Consider the following 21,422-nt stretch of genomic DNA (forward strand, 5'->3'; position numbering starts at 1 on the left):
TGTAGCATTTTACGATACATTCTGTGTATCTTTGAGGAGTTATGCATAGCGATTTGCACATATATATATGACTATATGACCATTACTCGTTTGATAACTATGAGCAAGCATAGTTGTTCTTGAAGCTTAAGTGATTCCAACTAGATTACTATAGATAAACACAATAAAATACGAACAGTTCATACATTTTATTTTGTTACTAATCATTGTCTGTTCATCACTCAATTTATTGTTAAAACTGTTTTGGCACAAATTGCCTCCCACGCCTGGCGAAGAACTGGCGAAGTGCTTCGTGATTCTCATTTCTCTCTAAGTCTCTGCTACTGAGCTTTTCAACAACTTTGTAAGTTTTGTCAACACTCGACGAGTCTTCTTGCACCAAACACACCAAACAGGGGTACAGTTCAGGGCACTGATGGCTTGGGGCTCTCTGTTCTGCTTTCTGTTCAGCCTCTCCGTTTTTGAAACAAATCAAACACGGATATAGTTTCGGACACGTGTGGATTTCAATTGCCATATTGATGTTCGCATTCAATTGCACACTGTCCATGTTTTTCTGTTTTGCATCAGACCTTCTGAGCAACTTCTTCAAACACGTTTTGATGATTTTCTTGATTCCCATAATTTGTATATATACTAGATCAGTAGGTTTTGACAAGTATGACATGAGAAGAAAAGATAAGTTTATATATGAACTATATTCGTTCCACTCATTGCATTATTTTAAGCCATGGACCATGCAATCTGCAATGCTAGGTACAGTGCTTGCTACTATGTTACTATGCTTCTATTTTTCAATCGAGAAAAAATAAACAATCAAATTGTATTTCAACGCATTTATTCAAAGTTAAAACATCAAAACAATTGTTTGAACCTTTTCATTCGCAAAGCACTTAATGAAGTATCATAAATGTTTGAGCGAATTGAAAACTAATGTCAATTCTTGTTTTCGCTCACAAAAATACTTGGTTCAATTTCGTCAATTTTTACTTCCTCGTCTACGGTCTCAATGTCTTCAAAATTATCACTATCATAACAGTAACCGTCACAAACGCAGCAATTTCTCATATAACAAACTGCCCCGTCTGGGTTGTCATCTTGCATGGATTCGATTTCGCTCGATTTTTGTTCTTCAGCATCTCGCAAATAATCTTCTGCCATCTCCATCATTTTTTCATATTCATTGATATCATTCATGGGTTGCTGAGAACAAGATTCGCTTTTTTGCTCGTTTTCACTGGTGTTCTCACAAGGCGTTGTTTGCTGTGTCGATGCTTGACTGGACATAATTGTTTGAGAAAGTGTATGACAAGTAACAAATTTTCAGCCCTTATAATAAGAATAAAATAATTCACTAGTAAATCGCATTCCATGATATAAATCGAAAATAAAACTGACATTGAACTCGCTCACAATAGAAATATGACGGACATAAGCAACCTTAATTTACAAATTACCGGCTTCGTAGCGAGACTATGTATGGGTGATAACAAGCACGAGTCTACGTTCAAAGAAATCGTCTCGATACTTGACAATATCGAAAAAACATTTCTGCAAAACAAACTGGAAACGACCGAGTATCGCAAGAAATGTGGCGCACTACAGCAAAAGGTGTTTAGGTTGATCAGAGAGAACGATCGGTATAAGCAAACTTATGTGCACAACTCGAATACGGACGATAGTCAACTATTGCAGGACGAAGTTACACGCTTGACATTGAATCTGTCACAGCTGACTGCGGAAAACAATCAGCTTAAGCAAAATAACACGGCATTGGAAGACGAAGTTTTGCGCTTGAAATCTCAAACAGACAACCTGCAATCCTTAGACGAAGCTGCCTGTATGGAACTATTCAACGAAAACACTCAAGATTTTTCATGAATTACTTTACTTCTGCCACTTACAAGTGAATATTACGAAGTTCAATAAAAAGCAATTTCAAAGCATTCGTTTTTTATGTTAATATTTTGTTATCCTAAGTCTTAGAAACGCAAATCTCAGTACGTTTTGCTTAAACTGTTCTCTTGCGCTTTGCTTGATTCTGGCCAGATAATCTTTTCCTTCTGAGTTACCCAATCTTTTGTAGTAACGTTTAATGTTTCTTCTATTCATTTTTCGTGCCGGGTGGTTTATCCAACAAGCGGGACAAAAGCCGTTGTATTTATCAAAACAGCTTGGACACGCGGAATGTTCGAATGCACATTGTTTCATAACGAGCAAGCGATAGTCAATGTTACTGTAGCCACCGCACCAATGACAAGCTCTGAAACGTTTTCCGAGTCTCTTATCATACGAAATACATTTTGAGTTTTTTGAACCGTTGTTGTGAGCCATACTTTATTTAAGAGGTTCAAAAATATTTCACTTATATAGTGTCAAGCCGATTTCATTCAGTTTATGTAATTCAAATGTTTTGACAACAGTAACATGGCAAGTCTTAACCGTTGGTGACACAATAAACTATTGTCTATATTTGCTGCGTTTTACACATTTACGAAAACACAAGACAAAGAATATTTCATTTTTTCATGTTTATTTTACAATTGAATCGTTATCTACAAAAACTTGAAACATCATAACACACTAAATGTCTCCAAAGTCCTGATACTCAGAGTCCCCAGGTTCATTGTTCATAAGTATGGTTTTATCGTTTCCCACATATAGCCTATGTGCTTCAACAGAAAATCGTTTAGAATCTCAGGTTCAGCATAATCGTTTGAACTGTGTCTCAGTGCTGTCCTCGCTTCTTCCGTCTCACAATACTTGATCTCTCTGTACATTTCAACGCACCTCCTGATCTGGTCTGCCTCATATTTTGACTCCTGAATAGTGTATATTTGTTCAAGTATTTTCGCAACTTTATCATGATCCAAAGGGGAAGCCGGCGAAGAATTTTCAAGATCATCGCTAAAATTCCCATCCTCGATATCGTCATCATCTGAAAGGACAACAGCTGTAGCTTCATCTTTTCCTTCCCATGCCTTGAACCTCTTCCTTATCGGGCTAGCAGGTGGAGTAAGAACGTCTGCTTTTACTTTTACTGCGCTGAATTCTTTCTCATCCATGCTCACATCCATACAAGACTCTGCCGCATCTCGCAAATAGTCTTCTGCCATTGCTTGTAGTTTTTCGTCTTCAGTTGAGTAGTGCTGAGGAGATGATTTGCTTGACATGTTGTAGATTGTAGATTGTTTGTAACCAGTGCACAATTTGGAGACCTTATAATAGCAAAAAAATAATTCATCGATATTATTCATCGTCAAAACTTTCATATTGGTTTTATGTTCATTTATTTCAAATAGAAGCACATTGTAGCTTTTTGCATAAATATCAAACAAGATCCATACAGTCATTGTCCTTGTCAAACATACCAGCTCTCATCGATTCGGTTTGCTGGGGGGAGGTATTGCTGTATTCTATTTTCTGTCTTTTTACAATGTTATCCATCTCACCATTTTCCACTTTTCTTTTCATTCCCGCATTGGAACTGGAATCGTTTAAATCCATCTGCGGTTTGAACATTTCATAATAATTCATGAACATTTCCTTATCCAACATATCAACACTCATCGATTCGGTTTGTTGCGGTAAGGTATTGCTGTTGTCTGATTTCTGTGTTTTTACGGTGTTAGCCAGCTCATCCATCTCACAGTTCATGGCATTGGAATCATTCAAATCCATCTTCTGTCTGTACAATTTACAGTCGTCGCACTGGCAGTTATCGATACAGTCATAATAATTCAATCTGAAAAGGATACAGTCATAATAATTCAATCTGAAAAACTTACAGTCGTCACACTGGCAGTTCTCAATACAATTGCTTGTCATTATGCGTTTTGTTTAACATTTGTTGATTTCAGCAAGATATATTCAAAACCGTGGCCCTAAAATAATGCATATCTCAACATCCAGTAGCGCTTAAACTGTTTTCTTGCGCTTTGCTTGATTCTAGTCAGATAATCTTTTCCTTCTGAGATACCCAATTTCTTGTAGTATCGTTTCCTTTCTTTAATGTGTTTTAACGCTACTGGATGGCTCAACCAACAAGCAGGACAAACGCCGTTGTATTTATCAAAACAGCTTGGACACGCGGAATGTTCGAGCGCACAGTTTTTCATAACGAGTAAGAGATAATCAATGTTACTGTAACCACCACACCACTCACAACATCGAAAACGTTTTCCGAATCTCTTATCATACGAAATACTTGATATACATTTTGACATTTCGGCTGTATCGGCTGTCATAGTGTATGTTTGTGTGTTTGTATGTGTGCATGAGTTCTTTGTAGCCACCACAAATAATGGAATACAGAAAACGGGGGTGAAAATAAGGGGGGGGGGATTTTCAACAAGGGGGGGGGGGCCTTTTCTATCAGCCTATTTCCCCAAGTCCATTCCATTTCCATTTTCATTTTTCAAACATCAAAACAAAACTTCCCAGTTTGCTCTGTGTAAACGCGCAGTTGACTGTGGTTTGGTCCCATCCGATGTAGCCATTTAATGCCATCACAATAGAGCCTGTACTCTGCCTGTGATTTTCTTCCGACATATGGAACAATTTGACAGGATGTTGGCACACACTCTGCAGCAAAACAGATGCCCACAAGGCAAAAGTACCATGTCTACGAGACCGTCAAAACAAATTTTGCACTGTCTTCGTTCATCAAGGTTTGTGTCTTGTTCATGGTTTTCAGATGGTTCGTGCTTTACATTCGTTTCGAGCAAAATGTTACAAATGTCATTGATTTCATAACTCTTTTCACTGCCGTATGTTCTGCGAAAGACCAGTTTGGCGTTACTAATATCCTCGATGCGAAACCCAAATTCAAGTAGGATTTTGTCAATATTTTGTTGTTCTGAAATGCATACCAGAGGTACATTTCTTGTTTCAAATCCAGCAGCAAAGGGACATTCGGGGCTGAAACGATAATGAACATTTGGGATTCGGTCTTCTGGCTTCCAGTCAGAAAAACATTTTCGACAAAACACACACTGAACGCGATCCCCAGTGTGTTGGTAAATGAATCCATTTTTTGCCAACTCTTCTTGACTTATCACAGATTTCCAATCTCTATACGTTTCGAGTCGTGCTGACTCGCTGAAAAATTGTCTGTAAAAGGGATCAGGATCATATGCATCGTCATCTTCTTCGTTAATAAGATCTTCAGATTTCATGTTATGTGTTAACTTACAATTGGGGAAAAAACGTGCATGTTCATTTTCTGGGACTTCTCCTCGCTCCCACGAGTGTAAATGATTTCCGCAAAAATAACAAGTTACTTCATCACGAAAACCGGTAAAAAACAATCCTGCTTTTGCCAAGTCAACTGGATCAATGAAATCGATCGACCAAGCACTATATGTTGCTAATCGAGCAGTGAAATTATCATATTCTTGATGTTTTGGAATCGATACTTGTTTGAAAGAATACTCCATTGTAACAAATGATACGTTCTGTTTAAAGCCATATATATATATAGTGTTATTTTTCTCTCTTCATCATCTGATAATGAGACAAAACCGAAATATCAGGTTTATTGGTTTATTATGTTTGAAAATCACAAACAATGGAAAAACAACAGATTTGTGAATAATATCAAAGCCATGGAAATTTATCAGGGTATGAACCTCCTACTTTGCGTAGAGCAATGTGCTCTGCGAGTTGACTGATTGATTGAGGATAGTCAGGTTGTTCAGCCTTAAGCTTCCGTGATTCTTTATATGCTTTTTTCATATCGAGATATTGGTACAGATACTTCAATTGACACATACGATTGACAATCCATTCTGGAGTTTGTTCTTTGATTTCCCCTCTGATATACCTCTGACAGAGAGTACTGTCGTCTCGGAGCTCGAGGCCACTCTGAGATAAAAGATATCTCAGATGTGAATGTCTCTGTTCTTGTCTCTGTTGTGATTTAGCTTGGCGGATAGCGATGCGTTTTTCTCGTTTATGCTTTAATATTTTCAAGATCTCGGTCGGGTCATCAGAACCATATTTCTTACTCACTATTCCCTGTATATCATCTCGATTGTATAGTTTTTGTGTCGCGAACTTGACGAATGGTACTTTTAAAAGGTCTGTCACAGAAAGGAAAAAGTCTTGTTTAGCTTTGGTAGACACACATATTTATCATCATCGAACTTAGGCTTCAACGATTTTACATTTGTTTTCACCTCGGACGTGCGAACTTCATTCATGCACACATACACACTTTGCTACCTGTATGGTGTACAACTCACAGTCAAAGAATACACGTACACACAACGCTACCTGTATGGTACACAACTTACAGTCAAGACGTGCAAGTACAGACCATGCATACGTACACATCTCGCTACCTGTATGGTGTACAACTCACAGTCAAGACGTACACGTACACACCATGCACACATACACACTTTGCTACCTGTATGGTGTATAACTCCCAGTAAAGACGTACACTTACACACTTCGCTACCTGTATAGTGTAAAACTCACAGTCAAGACGTAAACGTACAGACCATGCACACGTACACAATATGCTACCTGTATGGTGTACAACTCACAGTCAAGACGTACATGAACACACTATTCACAAGTAAACACTTCAATATCTGTATGGTGTACAACTCACAGTCAAGACGTACACGTACACACTATGCACACGTAAACACTTCACTACCTGTATGGTGTACAACTCACAGTCAAGACGTACACTTACACACTATGTACACGTACACACTACGCTACTTTTATGGTGTACAACTCACAGTCAAGACGTACACGTACACACTACGCTACCTGTGTGGTGTACAACTCACAGTCAATACGTACACGTACACAATATGTACACGTACACACTACGCTACCAGTATGGTGAACAACTCACAGTCAAGACGTACACGTACACACTACGCTACCTGTATGGTGTACAACTCACAGATAAGACGTACACGTACACACTACGCTACCTGCATGGTGTATAACTCACAGTCAACACTTACACGTACAAACTATGCACACGTACACCCTACGCTACCTGCATGGTGTTTAACTCACAGTCAACACTTACGCGTACAAACTATGCACACGTACACACTACGCTACCTGTATGGTGTACAACTCACAGTCAAGACGTACACGTACACACTACGCTACCTGTATGGTGTATAACTCACAGTCAACACTTAAACGTACAAACTATGCACACGTACACACTACGCTACCTGTATGGTGTATAACTCACAGTCAACACTTAAACGTACAAACTATGCACACGTACACACTACGCTACCTGTATGGTGTACAACTCACAGTCAACACTTACGCGTACAAACTATGCACACGTACACACTACGCTACCTGCATGGTGTATAACTCACAGTCAACACTTACGCGTACAAACTATGCACACGTACACACTACGCTACCTGCATGGTGTATAACTCACAGTCAACACTTACGCGTACAAACTATGCACACGTACACACTACGCTACCTGTATGGTGCATAACTCACAGAACATACGTACATGAAAACGTAAATACAGCGTTTTGAAACCTTTCTTTAATAATTGTAATTGCTTCTTATAGACTTTCATATACCTGGTGTAACAAAAACAAGCGCCTCCCCTTCCCCGAGTTCCGCCGCGTTTTTCGCCAGACACGCCCCTACAGTCTTAATACCGTCGTCAGGTACAGTACGCTCCAAATGGATGTAGCTTTCCCCACACGGCGCCATTTCACTTGTTGGTATAAAGGAGTGATAAAATAACTACATTTGCATACACATGTACATCTGCTGTTCCTTGTTGTCAGTTACTCCACTGTTAAAAGTTCTTTGAAATGCGAGAGTAATCTTATCTTCGCTTCTAAAATATGCTATTCACCCGAGTAAAAATACACCTCTACATGTATGCAAGCCTTTCTGTGCCTATGCATAGTGATACAGCAGCTGCGGGGATTGCTCTCTGCTGATAAAAACTTGAATGACCTTGTTCACCTTGTGATATCTCCCCAGGTTTATCAAATATTACTATATTAAACCGGATCATCTCTTGGTGTACTTCAGACATAAGATAGCACAGCCGGTATTTAGGTTTGTTATACGCTGAAAAGTACGGGAATTTGAGGTAAACATTGGTTTACTTGTTGTTGTTTCGCTCTGAATTAAAAAGAAGTAGAGCATTGGACTCGCACAGAATCAACTTCAGACACATTGTTGATGAATATTAGACACTTACCATTGTATATTTGTTTTTAAACAAATTAGCATGGCTTATGAATGAAACGTTTGTTTACAATGCTGGTTTACTCTTTTTGACTCTCTTTCGTTTATAAGTTATTTAACGATGTTTCAAATATGTTGTTTACTCTTGCAGACATATTATGCTTGAAGATTTACAGACAAAGCTTTTTCAAAGTATGGTTATTTTTAATGAAAACGAAATGTTGACTTTAACCGACCGGAGTGTATGCCAAAGTATATCATAAGGTGGCATATAACTGCCGTAAGATAGCCTGTTAAAGCTGCACTCTCACAGATTGAACGTTTTGGAAACTTATTTATTTTTGTCAAGGAACGAGCCAATTTTTGCGAAGATCCATGGAAACCAGTGATATAAGACTGCAGACAAAAATAAGATCGCTGATCGTTTTATATTTAAGTTAAAAAAATAATGTTTTATGTATTTTTCTTAAACCGTTAGTGACGGTTTAAGCCATAAAACATTAATTTTCGAACGGAAATATGCAAATCTGCGATCTGATCTTTTGTCAGCAATCTTTTATTATTGGTTTGCAAATATTTACGCAAAAGTTTGCTCTTTCCAAGACAAAAAAAGTTGTGAAAACGGTATATCTGTGAGAGTGCAGCTTTAACGTTTTCGAATTTGTTATGTGTTAACCACTTAATTTTCGCGGTATTTATCTAGCTATCTTGTTAATTATCGCGATGTCGGTAAGATAAATATGATAAGACTAATAACAGGCTTGAAAGTTCCCAGAATTGTCACCTATTACCTTTTAGCTGTACAACATTAACATATTAAGTAGTCATGGTTTGCAAATTCCACTTAATAAGTAATATAACGACTGGTTTACTAGATAATATTCGTGTTACCAGTAAGGCCTAAACAAATTGTTTGGCTAGGGTTACATCCTTTATAAAAATAGGTAGGGTAGGTAGCCTTTGTATTATAAGCCTTTATATGAGAATGTTATTTTCATCATTGGAAAACAGTGTTCAAGTTAGCTTCCGTGTATAAGGCGATCAATGCATTAAACTACATATTAGATATTGGACTAAGATTATATGTACATCAGATATAAGGTATGCTAAACTTGTATATAATATGATGTTAAATGACTTAGATATATATCCAAATAAGCCATCTTGGGCAAAGCATGTTAGAAACATATTACAACGATTAGGACTTAACGATGCTTGGTTATTCCAGACCGTAGGAAATGTGAATTTGTTTTTATACCATCTTAAACTAAGAATAAGTGACCAATATAAGCAAGAATGGAATGCAGATATACAAAGTTCAAGTAGAGTATTAACGTATAGACTGTTTGCTGAATTTAAATTTCAACCATATTTAGATATTGTTAACATTGAAAAGTGTAGAATCTCATTAACTAAATTACGTGTTTCGTCACATAGACTTTGTATAGAAACAGGTCGATGGAAAAACACTACACCTATTCCAGTTAATGAAAGAGTCTGTTTATTTTGTAACTCTTTAGAAGATGAATTTCACTTTATTTTCGAATGTGAATGTTTCATTGAACTAAGACAAACACTAATTAATAGATATTACCGTACCAACGCTAATGTTGTAAAGTTCAAAGATTTATTACAATCAGAAAGTTGTGTTGTTTTGAAAAAAATAGCAGCATTTTGTCATAAAGCATTTGCTGCAAGAAACTTACTATTTTACATTTAGTAATATATGAGCATATATATATATACTAGTACGTGCGTTGCTAAAACTCAAACATTGAGTTCTGCCTGAAATAATTATTATTTATTGTATTGCAAGTTACTCTCCTTTCGCTGTATCTTACTACATGTACAAAATACTCATCGCCAACCATATGAATGTATTAACCATTGTATTTGTATACTGTACTCATGGGCTTATGCCTACTGTATATGTTTTTCCACAATAAACACATATATCATATTAAAACACACGTTTTAGGCCTTATCTATAAATGCATTTTTTTTTTGGCTTTTTGCAGTGACTGGTTATTTAGTTATGATTTGCGAATTCCACTTAGTAAATTACTTACTAATTGATTAACTAGAAAATATTCGTTTTACCAGTTACCTATAAATGTATTCCAGATTCAGGCGCTAACAGGTTTCTAGATATGGTTTGCGAATTCCACTTAGTTAGAAACATAATAACTGGTTAACTAGATAAGATTCGTGTTACCACTTACTAGTAAAATTCGAAAAATATAAGAAAATAATCAGTCGTGTGAATGTATTTACATGTATAGATAACTGGTAACACGAATCTTATCTAGTTAACATGTTATTATGTTACTTATTAAGTGGAATTCGCAAAGCCTGTTAATGTTGTTTAGCTAAAGGTGGCAGTTCTGGGCACTTTTCAGCCTATTTTTTTATCTTACGGCAGTAATCAATCGTAACAACTCGGCCTTCTCCGGCAAGCTTCGAGAAAGACCTCGTTAATAGTAGTAAGGATCATCATAGGTTATGATACGATGGGGTGCCGAGGATGAGTAAGGATAAACGAAAGTGCGATGCGGCTGCCATTAAATTTTGACCCCGTTGAAAAGTGACCCCATGGATCATTTTTTCAACGTTGAGAATTGACCCTGCCAACAATTCAACATTAAGTTTTGATCCAAAAATCGTTGAAAAGTGATCAGTCGTTAAATTTTGATCACAAATGGGGTCATTTTTAACAGGTGGAAAAAGGCATATGTACGCATAGAGACGTTCTTACATTTCAAGCAATTCAATAAAAGCTATGACAATAACATTATACAACGTTAAGCATTCGCGGATCCAGGCTACAATGCCGGGGGTCAAACTCATCCTAAAATATTAACAACCAAAAGTGTTTCTTTCTCAATTATTTATGAACCAGAGAACATGTTTAACCGCATATGTATGGTCTCTTATGCGTCCAATAAGGGAACCTTCATATCGAAAGGGGTCCGATTTAAATTTGAGAGGGGGGAGGCTGGCATGAATATGTTTAAAGAAGGGCCTGTCAAATTTCCTCGCCACCCCATCCTTTCCGGCACATGCATGGTGACGTTTCTGTACGTTTCCGTGCATAAGAGAGGAGTAATACAATGTTCCTCACTTAAAGCTGCACTCTCACAGATTTACCGTTTTTACAACTTTTTTATTTTTTTTCTTAGAAAGAGCAAATTTTGCGTAAATATCTGCAAAATTTTGACAACAGATTGCTGACAAAAGATCAGATCGCAGATTTGCATATTTGCATATTTCGTTCGAAATTTTATGTTTAATGGCTTAAACCGTTAGTAACGGTTTAAGAACACTGCATGAAACATTAATTTTTGAACTGCAATATAAAAATCTGAGATATCTTTTTTTGTCAGCAGTATTATATCACTTGTTTCCATGTATTTTTGCAAGAAATGACTCGTTCCAAGACAAAAAATAAAAAAATGTCAAAACGTTCAATCTGTGAGAGTGCAGCTTTAAGAGGGGCATATAAATTTGCCCTCCGGACCATGCGTCAGTGCATCCCACCTTTATTATCAAATCTGTGGCCTTCAAAACTACAAAAGTATAAGATCTAAAGCCATGAAACTTTCATTTTTCAGCATCAACTCCTCATTAACGACATAAATGGGATTCGTTCACAGATTGCCAAATTGCACTTTTGAATATTTGTGTTGCATATTCCAAAATAAACTGATGCATCGCATTAGATATGTCAAATTTTGAAAAGTGCCTATTGGCCTTCTTCAAACTATGTGGATATATCTTTATGGTCAAAAAGTGTCTTTGAAGCAACATGATTTTAAAGCGTTAGTAAAGCCATGCAAGCCTCTCTTTATATCGAATGTATTACTTTCAATTTCAAACCTCCATGGCCGAGTGGTAAACGCGTTGGACAATATTTTTGGACGTATAGTCGTAAGGTGGGTAGATAGTGAGTTCGAAACCCCGTCCTGCCAACATTATCATCAAGTTTTTGCTTTTTGCATTTTTTATTTCCATAATTTCTATGTCAAACAGCATCAGGATAAAACATTGACCATAAAGAATAATTTTCCAGCAAAGGGGTGTGTCGTTTGTAAACAAAACTATAATTTATTAAATTTAATGTTACGGCACATTGAAGAGCGAATTTGCTATTCTGGTTTTGCAGCCATATATAGTCTATTAAATATTATATTGGATACAAACATTCAAAATGCATGTGTCGTCATAGGCGTTGTGCGAAACTTGGTAGCATTGAAAAATTTAGTTCGTCTATTCAAATCGAAGGGAAAGCTTGTTTACACATTTGATGTGCATGCTAAAAGGCTAAGTCAAATGGTCGAATTAAACAATAAGCTTTTTATCACCCAAGGCCATGCTATGAAAAGGAGAGGATTCGATTTCGCACAAAATTGAGTCTCAAAAACGAGTCAAAACCTGTTTCTTTTGTAGAAACAAATATTTTATCAAACTGCACACACTATTCATTCTTTAATATACTTATTATTATTAGAAGAAACTAATTCACAGTTGCCGTCTAGGAAGAGTTGTATATAATGTTTCAACTTATTTTATCAAATGGTTTCTGAATCAGAATTTATGAAGTCGATTAGGGCCAAATTCGAGCAAGAGTAACTTTATTATTTTGAAAAGGCTGATCACTGCGATGGCCGATGAGACGTTTCTATCCAGTCCATCGGTTGGATACTAAGAGATGACCTTGATAATGACTGAACGAAACCCCAACCATGGTTCATTATAATTATACATTTTAATACAAAACTCGTACGAAAACTGAAGGGTTTCAAATAAAGGTACATTATTTTGAAGACCCAGGATGTTCTCCATGAAATATTTCATCAGGAAATTTATACGATTTGACCACTTTAACGAGATATTAAGGAGATGTTTATAACGACCAAATTGCGATCTAATATATTGAGTTATAATGATAAATTTATGACTAAAATTAACGATTTGTTCCCAGTGGTACGATCGTTATACGAGGTACGTTGTATTTACGAGTTGTTGCTATTGAAATACGAGTCATTATGGTCAATCTAGCCTTTACGAGTACTGTACGTTCCGATGTGTTGGCGAGCTGCTATGACACGGCTGCGAAACAGTGGCTCCAGCTCTTTTAGGAACTGTGTATAAAAAAAGAGCCAATGACACTTCCGAGCTAGAGCAAAAGAATGGATATCATCATAAAACGTAAGTATAACTCGTTAATTTATCTTATATCACTATTATGACGGCTTATTTGAGAAATCGGGGAATGCAGTGCCATATAGATATGTTTAATCTTCACACGTGTTTCGGTTATTTTGTAAACATATTGTTTATGGAGTTATAAAACCGATTCTCCCATCAAACACATGCATGTTTACAAACGAAAGTAGAAAATTTTCATCAATATTTAGCTGATTTTCACTCAAGAAGCATACATTTAAGATAAAACCAGTATTATCGAGTGCTTTTATATTGTCGGGAATAAAATTGACCGCCTGTTTACCGGAATAAGCATGTTTATTCTCTTTCTGGTTTGAGCTGCTGCCAAAAGCCAGGGAGCTGGAGTCTAAGCGTGGAGGCTGAGCCAATACCCTGTATTATAATGCACACAACTCGTCATATTTGGAGTAGTTGAAGTTCTATATTTATAACTAGAATTAAGATATTGTTGTTGTTTTTTGAAATATATATAATTATTTATGAATATATAATGAAATTTATCTGATAAGGGGCGTTGCAATCTCAGAATTGTCGATAAGACTAAACAATCATTCACAACATCTATTTAAGAAATATAACACACCGACGAGGGCCATATGACATTATAAGGACCGGCCAGTCAGTCAACGAAGGTCCGTATACACCTTCATTGCAGCCGTGTATGAGTAGTTGCGATTAAATCCCCAGTTACTTACGAAATTATATTTTCAACTTTATTTGCACCATCATTCGAATAGACATCCAAAACCAAAGCATAGCGTACGAAAGACACATTTTGCGATTACACCAACGGTATCTACAATTGTGAAGAAGACGTCAAGTTATTGTAAAGTACTCGTAAATAATTTGGTCCTAAATTTTAGCATGCCTTGAAAACTATCCTTTATGGTCAATGTTTTGAATATTTAGATGTTTCTTATACCTGAAGCCGACTGTTTACTCTAAAACAAATCGCGAGCACACAGAAAATGCACTTGACAGTAATCGAAATGGTCATGGTTCATGGCATGCATGAAGCAATTAATCGGATTAAATGCGAGCATGGACTAAATGTCAGCATTTTCTCAATCAGCGTACGATTACCTATGAAATGTAAGTTTCAAGTCAAAGTTTGCTTGTGTTATTTTTAGCTTCAATGGGTAATATACCACACAAAGTGCGCGGGAGTGCGGCCCAATCGTTGTATTAGCTAAGTTGGCAGAACTTGACTTGTCTTCAAGTAGTATTTGTTCACGGAATATCATGCTTCACATAAAGCTCACTTTTCCACCTAGGCTGTGAATAAACCCTCTCATTTAAAGTTTCCATACACATTATATTTGTCTTAATCAATCAATTTTGATCAACATGTCCCTTTATTTTATTTTAAATATTAGTCAAGGTATAACAATTCATCTGTATGCAATCCAATGTAATAGAGAGTATCATTTAGGTTTTGCTAATACACAATTAAATCTTCATTGCCAAAAATACTGCATGTCCCAGTCTTAACAATAAACTCATATTAAGAGATCTAAAGCATAACAATGCGTCAGAGCTATAGATCTTTGTATGCCTTGTATTTGTCATAATATATTACCGGTCTCCTTGAGTACTTGGCTTACCCTAATAGTTTGTATTACATTGTTTGAATGTTTTATTTGCACACAACAATGATGATAACACTAATGCTATGCCAAAACCTCCACACATGTTCTTCAAACAAACGCAAGGAAAATTAGAATAACTTTTATTACATCATTTTAGAAAATAAACCCATACAATAAAAGAAATAAAAATGTATCTGTAGAATCACAAGTCATGTTATGTTTTCGTTAAATTCAACTTTATAAAGAAAATAAATATTGGCTGCAGTAAGCAATGCTTATCACTTCTAATAAACATTTAAACAGAATGAAAAACAAATCAATAGAAATGGTAAAATTGATTGCAAGTCAGCTAGCATCTTATTTTATGCCTAATCATTTCAGCTAGATTGCTACGCAAGCTGAAAGCATACAGAATCACTCTCCAATCTGTTGCCTTAGTAGAAACTAGTACGGACATCCTTATTCTGAGGTCATGATAATGTATCTTGTTGGGGCTTGAACCCACACCCTTGGGTTTGAGGCAGACACCTCTAGACCACTTTCACCTTTTCACATTTTAAGAGCCCAATTCACAATATAGCATTTACAAGGATGTACCCTATTAAAGGATTTTCTGAAGTCTTAATGATTGAACTGATAGTTCTCCTTTATTTGGTCTGCCAATGCCATCTTGCACTTATTTTTCCTTCCAGGTTGGCATTGCAATTGTGTTACATGTTTTCCATATATTGCATGCCTGAGATTGTGCCTGAAATAGATTATAAGTATCTATCATGTGTTTCCGGTACGGGTAGAAAAATCCGAACCGAGGGCACGCGCGTATGCCGGTAACGAGGCTTGCCGAGATAATTTTTCTTGCATACCTAACATTATGAAATTTTCGAAAAAAATGAGGTAGAAAACGCACTTTTTTACATTTTACCAAAAAGTGCGAGCGTTGTGTACTGACGTCATCAATCGCAGTAATTTTAAATCACTATCGACGTCAAATATTTCCTTTAAAAATGACGCTTTTACATTTATTTATTCTCAATTTTAATTAAAAGAATTGTATACTTATATTTTTGAATACGCTTTATTGAAATTGCATAATATACTTTTCATAAACCATAATATAAAATAAATAAGAAGTGGCGCGTTGTTGCACGTGACTCATCTTACATGGGGTGTAATTCAGGAATTCAGAGCCGGCCACACCACTGGTACCATACCACCCTCTAAAAATGACAATAAGATTAAAATTTAAATGTCTGAAATTCATTGGCACAGCAAAAATGTCAGCATTTTTCAATGTTTCTGCATCACCACCACCAAGTGATATGATAGAATTTCACTTGATAGAAATGCGTGCTGGTTTATGTGCTCGAACCCATTTTGCTAGACCACTAGCATGATGATTAAGCTAATTAATTAGAGCTATTTTTTCCCGCCCGGTCTCTGTTTTCAAAATTATATAGTAGGTATCTGCCATGATCGAGAAGGTGTGATTAACCGGGGGATAATTGGATTACGATTGATTAAAGTTATTTAGAAAACAAACCAACATAGTTCATATCAATAAAACAATTATAATTAAACTAATAATGATTATGGGTTTTATATAAAAATATGGTTTTATAAAGGCGAAGTAAAAAAATTAAATACACGTTTGTACTAAAATAATAATCATGGATTGCTTCAATTGTTTCGATATTATATTTAAAACTCTTTTTATTGTATCTTTAAACAACGACTTATAGACGAATATTAAAATAATGGCGAAGAAAAGCCAATGAAAATGATGTTTTGACTGTGTATAGTGAACTTAAAAACCACATTTGAAGTTGAGTCTTTTTAGACAATATCGTGCCAAGATATCTTACAATTGCTTGTACGGAATTGCGTACTTATAATTTAAGAATGCTTACAGGTATATCATATGATAGACTAGAAATAAAAGTGCGTTATTGTCAAATATGGGATTCTAATGAATTAGAAGACGAGTACCACTTTATGATAAGAAATAAGATATTGGACTAAATTTCGAAAATAAGGTATATTTTCGCGAAAATAAGATTGGAAAAGTTTGTTATGAAATACATTTTGTTAATATCACAAAAAATTAGTTTATTTTGGTGATGATTAGGTAATAGTTTATTCAGCTTTTTTAAAGTCTGTTGCGAAAAAAATCAGAAAACACGTACTCTTCAATTGCCAGTATATATCTTTTACCTTTATTGTATGTCCTTAATAACACATGTTTATATTAAAACAACGCGAAGAGCAGAGTAGATAGATTTCACCTTAGTGGACGGACACCAATACAATTTGTATGGCTTGGCAAATATTCAGAATACTCTGAATAGTCTATAGTAATAATAACGTGTTATGTGAACATTAAAGATTTTTTCCATTTATATTTGAATTTAATACTTAAGTTAGTACTGTAGTAATACATTACTGATACAAGCCGTCATTCCAGTCAAATGATTGCTTTAAATATATTAAGGTACACATAGTTTCTTCTTTCAATTATCAAAATACTGTATAGAGTGGTTAAGTATAAAATATTTCCCGCAGTTGAAAACCCAGCCGTTTTAGAGTAGTAATTTGACACGTGCACCTTTAGTAACAATACTCGAGCAATAAACAGTAGCGGCATCTTATAAAAGCGATGGCAGAAGAGCCTGACAACAGCAAACCGTCTCCGTGGCCTAATGGTTAAGGCGTCCGCCTATGGAGCGGGAGGTCGTGGGTTCGATCCAGTGCCGCGTCATACCGAAAGACGTTAAAAATTGGTACAAGTAGCTACCTTGCCTGGCGCTCGGCATTCAAAGGGTAGTGCTTTGAAAAGTGGTGTACTCAGTATTGGTTCAACCCAGAAAAGTTGTGTCCCGTTTATCGGTGCTTTACACCGAGCACGTAAAAGAACCAAGAGGTCTCTTCGCAAAGAGCTAGGGTATCGCACCTGGATCTCTTGTATCTCATTCTGTTTCTTCAAGTCTTCCAATGTCTGGATTTGACTGCGAATTGCAGTCACTTCTATATCATGTCACTTATTGCATTTAAACACAACTTAAGTCATGGTGGCGTCACGGCGGTGTCACGCCATAATGCAGCCAATGGGCGCGGGCAAACCTTGATAAACTCAAATAATCAAACAAACCTGACAACAGTAGCCAAGTGACAGTCAGCGGTGGGACACTTTGAAGGGTTAATTGTTAATCATAGTCTCGGTTGACAGAATTTATATAATACTTTTTATTCTTAGTTAAATTATTTCGCTATTTTTCTAAATAGAAATATAACAAAACTAAATGTTGAACACACAATGAACAGACATTCATGACTATAATAGTCTGCAGATCATATAGTAAGGTTTAGTAACAGTAACAATAGGCAAATTTACAACAGAATATGAATACTATTTAAATCAATTTAATTTCGAACCATTAAGCGCTTCACCATTTTTATATGTATTCCTATATTTATGCAAAACATTTTATTTTCGCCACTTATCTTACGTATTCCCTTATATTATATTTTCGCTAAAAGATATTAAAATCATATTATGCATGTGTGTGCTTGAATCTGAGTAAATTGAAAAAAATCCACATAAACACTCTCTGGAATGCCATGTGTGACTAAACTATGTATGTATAAATACGCTATTTCAGCCGTGCTTATTTTTAATGCAGACATCACATTATCAAAGTTTTCCAGGCACGTGTCATTCTATGTAAAATTCAGTAAGAAAACAACAAGTGAAACTTATGATTTAAAAAGTGGTGTTACAATGTTTGTGTCTCTAGTTCATTGTTGTTTGGGTCCTTGACGTGTACCCCTTAACAGGGCCTATTTTTTCACTGTTCAACTAATGGGCTTGTCCCTGTAGTTTTCATTATATTATACATTTGTTTTAGTATTTACACATGTATAGAGCGATCATGACAAAACAATATGTTTTTTTATCAAATAAATCAGAAAGGAATTAAAATAACAATTCTCTAAAATCATGATATTTTACACACATGTTCATTCATTTCTTATATAAATGTATACTTATAGGACTTAAATCCAAATACGGATTCACAATTCATTCATACATCAAGGTTATAAAATGTATAGATCATTTATTTACATCATAGGAACTTGAGGAATACATAGAGATAAAATCAAACATGACGAAAATCAATAATGATAATAATTTTTCCCTTATCAACAAAGAACACATGTACATAATTATATAATATAAAAACATAGACCAAAACATAAATCAAAGTATTTGACTGTAATTATTATATTGCTAAAAATACCACAAGATTTGTCACGGGAAACAACACCAGTATAATCACAGCATGCGAAAACGAAACGACAACAGTGTCTAGTGGAGTTTCTGGTGCAATGCAATATCATCGGTCTGTAAAAAGAAATCACAGATTGATGAATATTTGTCATAAAGACACGTTGTTAGCGACAATTGCATTGTATATGTGTAATTTCGAAAAATATGTCCTCATTTTAAGCATGAAATGTTTAATTCTATAAAAAAAACATTTAAACAAACATTATTCGTCCCTTCAGGAACAAAAGGTTGACACCTGAACAACATTTTGTTATGATTATTTTATCAATACTATATTGAAAATTTATTTTAATACATGATTGATCTAAACAGCGCTTTCTTGTACTAGACTCTGAAATTCATGATGTGCCATTAAACAGTAGAAATAATTTAATGTATGCATTTTCATGAACTTCAGAGGCCGTTCATTGTTTCGATTTAATGGTCATTTCAAAATGCAATTATATAAAAAACATATATTATTGAAAATGTTTTACATACAAGAGTTTTTGTTTTCGGTTCCTCTGTGTTTCTGGAGCCATAGTCTTGTTGGATTTGACCTCCATTCGGCCTTTCCTAGAGGTAATGCCACAATACGAAATAAAACATTCCCTTAAAATAACAATTCATTTGAGTTTTATTTTATAAACATTATACTTGTGCAAGCTGACTCTGCAATGCACATTGCCAAAGAGGTCAAGTTAAAAAATGTTGCTTGTTTGTTTGGAATTTCCTTATACGTGTGCTATTCCCGCCGATAAGTTGTTCTGCAACCTAAAAACAGAAACATAAAATATTAAACATCTGATAGAAGATGTTGTTCATGTTTCATTTTGGTGGCACATGCAACGATCAATATGTTATTAAACCTGATTATGGTTTCTATTTAACATTCTACAGCATGTTTGTAATATACTGTTAAAAAGTATTACCATTCTCTCAAACAGTTTATAGGTAGCCGGAGGGTTGACGCTTTATACATGACGAATCACTAGCGAGATGTCCACGGCAAACCACACAAATTAGGTCCACAAATAAGCGCTTTGTGTTGGTTCACTGTAAATGCTGACTGCCTACAACACCCATATTCTTTTTTAATTAAAAAATAACTTTGATGCATGTTTTTTCCCACTTTCCTTTTGTATTTTCTTCTTCCGTCAAAACCTTGTTCTGTCGGCTATTTATTATAGGATTGAAACATGTCATCGGGTTGCACACATGTTTTGATTATTCCCATGCACATAAGCTTCCAGTCCGAAATATTGCCATGTGTTCCCCTCTGTTGAGCATCCTAACTTTGCCATCTCTTTTCGTGGACTGATTTTTCGATTGACCAATATGTCCTTCCGGTGTTTGATGCGTGACACGAATGTATGGATTTTTTCCAAACGCCAGAGGAACTGATGTTTTAAACTTGTCGGCAAATACAACATGATCATCCTGTGATGTTTTCTCTTCTGTTCTTTACAACTGTTTGAGTCAACCCTACTTCTATCTTTCGACTTAAGTACGCCTGGTAATTCCTGAGATACCACATGACACACGGAGCACCAACGATTCTTGAATGGTGACCGTGACATTTGATCATTGCTTCATCGACAGATATGTATTGATGCATGTTGTATTAAGTCATGCTGCTTTCCCATACAACTTCCATAACAGGGATCACTGCGGTTCCAATGTAACCTTGATGCGACCTTGTGATATATGTCCAGTTGGTTTATTGCCTATTGCAGTGGTTTTCATGGCAACTATGACAGCTATTTTGTAATGTTCTGTTGATATATTTGCAGTCACTATGGTTTCCATGATAACTTTATAGCGATCACGTTATAGTTGTCCGGTTGGATTTATAAGAAAGTTATAGCATATATATGAACAGTTTTAAAAGGAAGCGTAACTAGCGTTAAATGACCTTCAAAGGCAACGTCGCATTTGAAATGGGTTGTGTTATGTTGATTACGTATTATGTTTATACAGGAAATACCGCTGCGTAGTTTTGCATACTTCTAGATTCAAGAACGCTTCCAAAGTTCACTTAAGTGACTGATTTAGTTTAATTCAAACAT

The sequence above is a fragment of the Mya arenaria genome, chromosome 9 (assembly GCF_026914265.1).
Source record: "Mya arenaria isolate MELC-2E11 chromosome 9, ASM2691426v1".
In the NCBI taxonomy this organism is placed as follows: Eukaryota; Metazoa; Mollusca; class Bivalvia; order Myida; family Myidae; genus Mya; species Mya arenaria.